This window comes from Tupaia chinensis, unplaced genomic scaffold (assembly GCF_000334495.1).
Source record: "Tupaia chinensis unplaced genomic scaffold, TupChi_1.0 Scaffold000355_1, whole genome shotgun sequence".
NCBI lineage: Eukaryota > Metazoa > Chordata > Mammalia > Scandentia > Tupaiidae > Tupaia > Tupaia belangeri.
The window spans coordinates 12,771,582-12,780,171 of record NW_006159850.1 but is presented as its reverse complement, the minus strand read 5'-3'; the positions used below and the strand labels follow the sequence as shown (position 1 = coordinate 12,780,171).

General features: G+C 40.8%; 1 protein-coding gene and 1 pseudogene across 1 annotated transcript in view; one reads left to right on the top strand and one right to left on the bottom strand.

The window, feature by feature from the left end:
* Positions 1–8,590, bottom strand: part of CFDP1 (chromatin remodeling protein CFDP1) — a 141,160-nt gene that overhangs the window by 94,534 nt on the left and 38,036 nt on the right. The gene's annotated exons all lie outside the window — the stretch shown is intronic.
* LOC106735307 (60S ribosomal protein L31 pseudogene) lies at positions 4,582–5,002 on the top strand (annotated as a pseudogene).

The window sequence follows — 8,590 nt, the reverse complement described above, 5'->3', positions numbered from 1 at the left end:
TATATATATATATATGAAACTAGAAATGGAAAATTATTGATGGTAACATGCCTGATTAAGCCACTACGCAGTATATTCTGGATGAGAAACCACATTTTGTATGCTGTGACGATGTTTAGGGATGAATGTAAATTAATTAAGTAAAAACAAAGCTTCAGGAGAAAAAAAATAGAGTTAAAAAATAATCCCTTAAAAAAAAAAAAAGGAATTATTTTATTTATTTATTTATTTTTAATTTGACCAAAGAGGGAGGGAGAGAGAGGAACAGAAAGAGAGAGAAAGTGAGAAAGTAAGCTGCCAGGTCTGGGACTAGCACCGGTTGGCTATGTGGGAGTCCAGCACCCTTAACTACCATACCACCTGCTGGCCCCTTATAGGTATTCTTGACACAGTCATGATCTATCTTCCCATCCCAGCCTTCCAATTAGTTAAGGTTACAGGCATACACAACTATGTCTGGTGGGTTCAGGTTGGCCCAGGAACAGAAATCGCACCTCCCTCATGACCCTTGGCCTCCTGGGTGGTGGCACTACCTGTGTGTATTGTGGTTGAGTCAAAATTCAGATTTATTCCCTAAACTCTTAAGTAGTTGAGAATTAACTTTGATAATTTGATACAGTAATGGGGACTATTGATGGTAACACCCAAACATAAATTTATTTATTCTGTAACATTTGATGAATACATAAAATTTAACATTAATTTAATTCTTCTGGGGTGAGGGGAGTCTGTTTTCAGTAAAGATTTTCAAAGGAGAAATGTTAAGCCACAACGTAAACCAGCAGGTTGTGAAGCTCCAGTGAGCATAATGAGACTGGGGAAAACACGGAAGAGTACCGGTAACAGCACAGAGACAGGCCCTCGTGTGCAATACCGTGAGATTACAGACTGGTGGCGCCTATTCAGCAGCATCTGCTAGAACTTAAAATGCAATACCCAATGGCCCTGCAATCTCACTTCTAAGAACCTGTCCTCTAGAAAGAACAGCATGAGAGAGCATAAGAAAAGAAAAGAAAAAACAAAACACGAGGGAGAGAGAGAATTATTCACAACTGTAAAATTTGAAAAACAGTGTTCATCAATAAAGGAATGGTAGACAAGCAGGTGGCATGGTGGTTAAAGGTGATGGATTCCCACATGGCCGACCACATTTCAAGTCCGAGACCTGGCGGCTTGCTTTCTCCCTTTCTCTCTCTCTGGTCAAATTTTTAAAAATAATAATAACAAATGGAATTAAATAACTAAATAAATCTTGAAAAAATAAGTAAGTAGGTAACTCAAATTATGCAATATCACAAAACAGAACACCATGTAGGCATTATAAGAAAGCAACTGTTTATATTGAACCTGGAGAGATATCCAAAATCAATGAAGTAAAAACACAAGGCGGAGACCAATAAAGCCGGCGTGAGTATAGCGTTCCACAGCACAGGGAAGAGCACACTGACATGACACAAGAAAGGAGCTGCACAGAAAGGAAAACCAGTTAACCATTCGCCTCTGGGCTGGAAATAAAGGATCAGATGCCACAAAACTTTCACTGCCTTTTTTCTGAAAATATTTAAATGACGGAACTCCAGGTCACTTCATTTTCTCATTTGTTTAAAAAGAAAATGAAAGAAAAAATCATCTTTCACTTTCTAAGCACAATGATAGAGTTGAAAACAAAAAATTCTAACAGAAGAAAAATGTAGGAACTGCATAGTATATGGAAATATCGTAGCATGACACTAATCTAACTGGGGTCTAATTGGGGGGAAATGTACAGCACTCATACACCCACTCTGTTGTGCTTTAAGCTCCTGGGATCTTGCTAAAGACAAGTTATCTATACTTTTAGGAGGGAACTCTGCCCTCTAGTGTGTGTAAGTAGAAGTTAGTCTACCAGGCAAAGATAGCAAAAAAGCACTGCCATAAGGTTACATATTTTCTCTACTCCTAGAGAAAATAATGCTCTCTCTCTCTTTCTCTCTCTCTCTTTTTTAAGAATTACTTCCTTTATTTTATTTATCATTATTCTTATTTTCAATTTGACCAGAGCAATATACACAGAGAGAGAGAGCAAGAAAGCAAGCTGCCAGGTCCGGGCCTCGAACTGTGGTCAGCCATGTGGGAGTCCAACACCCCTAACTGCCACGCCACCTGCCGGCTCCCATAATTCTCTCTTTAAATGAAATTCTTTATATGTTTGTTCCCAATTCAAGTTCTATTATTACACTGAGTGAACTCTGTGACTGTCATAACTTTAATACCTATTTTGTTCTTCCCTACATACCCAAGAAATGCCAAAAAGCCACTTCATTGACCCATTTTTTCATACCAAGATAAGTTTGACTCATCCAAAGGTATAGGAATACAGCAAAAGAAAGTTTTAATAGCTTATTATACAGATGAATACCTCTTAAAATAAATGAAAAGTGTGGCTCTTAAAACCATGGATTTCTGAAGAGTTGGCACCTCAAGGCTAAGAGGGAAGAAGTAAGGCTGCTATGTGTGATAAAGCTCCTCTCATAAGATCTCAGAACACTAGAGTGTGTTCAACTCTGGACAACACTGAGTACCCCCAGGGATACTTCCACGGTTCATAGTATTTGCTGTAGGTATTCAGTACAAACTGACAGAGGCTACTCATCTTACTCATCCTGGCGACAACAAATAAAAAAAAGTTCTTGCTTTATTTCTGGAGTCTCATTTAGATGCTCACATTGGTAGAGACTTCATTTCCTGATCCAAATACCAAATTATATGCTATTTAAAAAACAAACAAACAAAAAAACAAACAAACACACAAAAAAACCCTCTCTCTAGCTAGTCTCTTCTGGAGCAAATGGCTGCGAGAAGAAATGAACGCACCACATGTTGAGCAAGGGTATCTTCCCACCTGATCCCCGCAACCCTCACATAAGCTTCCGTAAAGTAGGATTCGCACCTCGATAGGACATGATTACCACACGGAGACAGCAATGACGTTGTGCCCCAGCTGACATTTTGTCTTCAGCTTCACTGTTGCTTGTTGACCCACAGCAATGTACAAAGACACTTGGAAGTTATTAAAAATATGCTCGGTCCTTCGACTTCCTAAGGTAGGAACGAGACAGCACTGCAATACAGAACAACCGGGAACGCCACGGTTATGGGGGAAGAGTTACAAAGGAAAAGGGAGGTAACAGGCATTTCACTTCCATCAAAAATAACAAAATTCAAAACAGCTTTCAAAGAGTTCTTCACGAGTTAAAAAAGTTCAACAGAGATTCCTTCAACAAAAAATACCAACCAGGGGGGTAAGAAAAAACAGCTGAATGGCAGAGGCTGAGCGCCCAGGCTTTGGTATCAAGCAGATTTGAGTTGGAATCCTGGCTCCACTAATCGCCAACTATGGAAGCTCAATGAGTCAATGGTATCTCTCTGAGTCGCCATGTCCTGACATGTGGAAATGGGCACAAAGTTACAGACCACCTTTTAAAGTGAGTGTGTCTGAGGGACCAGCTGGTGGCATGGTGGTCAAGGTGGCTGGATCCCAGATGGTTGACTGCGTGGTTTGAGTTGTGGACCTGGTGGCTTGAAAAAACATGCAGAGCACAAGTGTGTGTGTGTGTGTGTGTGTGTGTGTGTGTGTGTGTCTAAAATATCATGATACCAGAGAGAAATGGAGGACAATGGCCTGAGGTGTGACCATGTCCTATGGTGAGTGGGTGATTTCTTTCTCCCTCTTCCCGCCCCCACCAGGTGCACGTGCCCTGTGCCAAAATTTCCTTTAAATGTGCTTATTTATGTAAATGAAATGAAATACACGTAAAATACTTAGCACTGTGCCTTAAGTTTGGTTAAATAATCAATAAACAGGACTATCCTTCAAAAAAGGGTGTCTTACTCTGTTGTTGCATTGCTAAACAGAAGTATCTGAGAATAGGGGATATGTAAAGATCAGAGTTTATTTGGCTTACAATTCTGGTGACTGAAAAATCCAAAGGTATGGCTCTGGCATCTGGCTGGCTTCTGGTGTGATACCATGGCATGGCCAACAGAAGTAGAGAGGAAGGTGTGGGTAAATGCAGAGAGAAAAGGAAACAATCTCCACTTCTTCAGTTTGTCCCTCCCAGGGCCACATGAGGCTCTCCCTCGTAAAGGTCTCACCACTTCTCAAAGCCTCCGCACTAGAGCCACGCTTCCAGAACATAAACCTTTGGGAGACAAACCATTATCCAAACCATAGCAAAGGGCAAAGAAACACTTAACCTGCAACCTAAGAAGATACTATGTTCAATATTTAATCTAGAGAACAAACCGTTTCCAAAAGGAAGTAAGCATGTCATTACAGGGAAACAAGTCACTCTGAGGTGAGAGAGGCACCTGCCTACCAAGAACAAAAAGCAGGTAACAGTAAAGAGAAGCTGCTGAGTAGGGAGGAGGAAAGGCCAAATCCCACACACTCCACTGCAGCTCACTGTGGGGAAGAGAGGACAGAGTGGCACAACAACACATTTACCAAGAAAAGCCAGTAATCCACATTGTTATGTCAACTTTCTTGGCTTTAAAATACAGTCGAATAAAAACATCTATGCACTGCTTTTCCAGCTCAGGCCCGGCAGAATGGCTCCCACAAAGAAGGGTGGCGAGAAGAAGAAGGGCCGTTCTGCCATCACCGAGGTGGTGACCCGGGAATACACCATCAACATTCACAAGCGCATCCATGGCACGGGCTTCAAGAAACGTGCCCCTCGGGCACTCAAAGAAATCCGGAAATTTGCCAGGAAAGAGATGGGGGCTCCAAATGTACGCATTGATACCAGGCTCAACAAAGCTGTCTGGACCAAAGGAATAAGGAACGGCCCATATCGAATCCGTGTGCGGTTGTCCAGAAAACGAAACGAGGATGAAGATTCGCCCAACAAGCTCTACACTCTGGTGACCTATGTACCTGTTACCACATTCAAAAATCTACAAACAGTCAATGTGGATGAGAACTAACTGCTGATTTTCAAATAAAGTTATAAAACCAAAAAACAAACAAACAAACATCTACGGATAGACTTGGTACACGGACTGCCAGTTTGTGAATGCCTGTCCTACGTGAAGTCCAGCGATGGAAACTGAAGGAAAGTTAAGTGACTGAGGGATTTCAGCTCTCTAAAACAGTGTCTCAAAGGGGGACACTGCTGCTGTTTTAGAAAGGAAAATTATTCTGCATACAAACCATCCTGAGCAAGGCAAGGGACTGAGCATCTCTGAACTCTACCTACTAAACATCAGTGGCTGCTCAAGTCACTATGGCAACCAAACGCAGCTCACTACACACTGCTGAACACCTACTACCAGCAGCACCATGTCCTCGCTGGGAATAACAAAGTTAAATTCAAAAGTCAGCGGGAAGGTCAAGGACATTGACTTACAAACAGTAATAAAACAGAAAGACAGGGCCAGCTCGGAGTTGACGAAAACTGAAATCCCAAGTTATCTTCAAACAGGAAATCTCACTGGGCAGAAAGCTAAAAGCTGATTGTGGAAACAAATCAAAAAGGCAAATTAATCCCTCTCTTCACTTCTAAAATTAATTATGACAGATGGAAACTTTTTCTTTTTTCTAGTCAGTGCTTTTATACGGTTACTGGACATTATAGTTTTCCATCGGTCTCTTTTTCTTACAGCAGAGCTTAAATATACTACAGAAGATGTTTCAAAGAAATCATGATGGGGCCAACAGGAGGCCAGAAGGTGAAGGCAGCTGGATCCCACAAAGTCAACTGCATGGCTAGAGTTCTGGACCTGGTGGCTTGAAAATCATGCTGGAAGTGTGTCTGTACATGACCACAATCCCTGGAGAGAAGGGACTGCAAAGAGGGGTGACTTCTCACCCCTTCCCTCTCACTCTGGCTCTCTCTGGCAAGCACAAGTATTTTATAGCAAAGTTAGAAAGAAAGAAAGAAAGAAAGAAAGAAAGGAAGGAAGGAAGGAAGGAAGAAATCACAGTGGAAGAAATCTAGGCAGTCAAGGCACCCACTCGCCTTTGGTAACACAGCTCAATTTTCCCCTTACAGCTCATTTTCCCATTCAAGAGGATGTCTAAGATAACATATAACCAAGCAATTCCACTCCAAGATATATACCCAAGCAAAACAAAAACACATGCCTATACAGAAATCTGTACATGAACACTCACAGAAACGTTATTCATGATAGTCACTAAATAGATGGATAAGCATCATGCCCTGCTTGTCTATCGACAATAAACAAAATGTAGTATATTTATACAATGGAATACTATTCATTCCATTTTATGTGTAAAAAAAATAAAAAATACAAAATGAAGTTCTAATGAATGCTACAACATGGATGAGCCTTGAAGAAAGTATGCTAAGGCGAAGAAACCTGACATAACAGAACAGGACACTGTCTCATTCCACCCGTATCACACATCCCAATACGCAAACCTAGACCAGAAGGTAGGTGAGTGGCTGACTGGGGCGGTGGGAAAGCACAGACAGGGATGGCGATGGTGATGGAAGTGACTACTCAGGTGTCTGGGGTTTCTTGGGTGGTGAAAGTGATGGTGGTTGCACATCTCTGTGAATGCGCAAATCTATTAATATACCAAAACCAACAAACTGTATCATTTAAATGGGTGAATTAGATGATATATGAACCATACCTCAATAAAGTTGTTTTTAAAAGAAGAACAAAGAACATATTCAACTGTAAATTAGTGAATTGACAAAACAGTTTATTCTCTTTAAAAAAATCACTTCTGGGTCAGCAGTTGGCGTGGTGGTTAAGGCACTAGACTTTACTTTCCCATGCTCTGTCTCACTCTGGTGAGCACATATGCCTGATAGTAAATTAAAACAATAATAAATTAAAGTAAATAATTCTTTAGGAAAATCACTTCTGGGTTCCAAAAAATATTACAGGTCATGGCTACAGAAATATCTTTCTTCTAATTATCCTAATTATTACAATAATACCAATAAGCCCTCATGATATTTACACTTTCCAAACAAGCTGAATCTCCTCTTGCTAGAATGGCCATCCTCAGGGCATTAAGTGACCTCACCACGTAGTTATGTTCACTAGATACACGGGCACGGAACAACCAATCAGATATCTCACAGAAGGATGATGAAGTTAGACTGTGGGCAACTCGCCTTTTTTGTGGCTGATGTAAATTAAATTTGTTCAAATAATTTGGATGAATTTATGTATATAAAATTTTCCTTCTAGTAAAACACTTTCAGTGTAGGGACCAGTAGGTGACATAGTAGTTGGGGTGCTGGGCTCCCACATGGCCAACTGTGGCTTGAGTCCCAGACCTGGTGGCTTGCTTTCTTGCTTTCCCTTTGTCTGTCTCTTTCTGGTCAAATTAAATAATAATAATAATAAATGGAATTAAATATATAAATAATTCTTTAAAAAAAGTTTTCCAATGTAATCAGATCCAGCTTTGATAGGCTCATCTCAATTTAAAACCAATCCTTTAAAAGTAAAAAATCCTGGGGCCGGCAGTGGAATTAAATATATAAATAATTCTTTAAAAAAAGTTTTCCAATGTAATCAGATCCAGCTTTGATAGGCTCATCTCAATTTAAAACCAATCCTTTAAAAGTAAAAAATCCTGGGGCCGGCAGTTAGTGTGGTGATTAAGGCCACTAGACTCCCACATGGCTGACTACAGTTTGAGTCCCGGACCTGGCAGCTTGCTTTCTCACTTTCCCTCCCTCTCTCTCTGTCTTTCTCTGGTCAAATTAAAAATAAATAAATAAATTTAAATAAAATAATTCTATGAATGTATTTTTCTCTACAGCAAATTAAAAATAATAATAACAAACAAAATTATATAAATAATTATTTAAAAAATTAAAAGATCCTTAATTTAAATAAATAAATAAATAAATAATTGGGGACCAGCAGATGGTGTAATGGTTAGGTCACTGGGCTCACCCAGCGTTTTAAAATGCATGCAGGGGTAGGGTAGGGGTATGGCAGGTGGTATGGTGCTTAAGGGTGCTGGACTCTCACACGGCCAACCGTGTGGATCAAGTCCTGGACCTGGCAGCTTGCTTTCTCACTCTTCTCTCTCACTTACTCTGTCCCTCTTTGGTCAAATTAAAATACATACATAAATAAATACTTATTTAAATAAAATAATTCTTTAAATATAAAAAAATAAAACTCATCCTGGGCATGTGTGCCTGCGTACCCAAAATCCCAAGAGGAGAATGGAGAAGGGATGGCGGCGTGGCCTTCTCTCCTGAGGGGTGATGTCTCACTTTCTGTCTCTCTCTGTCTCTCTGGCTAGCGCACACGTCGTATAGGAAAAAAAAACCTCTCTCGGGAACCAGCAGTTAGCGTAATGGCTATGTCGCTGGACTCCCACGTAGTCGACCGTGGTTCGTGTCCCGGACCCGGTGGCTTAAAACTCACGCCAGGCGCGTGTGCGTGCGTGCCCAAGATCCCGAGAGGAGAATGGAGGAGAAGGGATTGCGGTGTGACCATCCCCTCTAGGGGGTGATTTCTCGCTTTCTGTCTCTATGTCTCTCTCTCTTTGTCTGGCGAGCACACGCACCCTATAGCGAAAAAACCTCTCAAAAAAATAAAA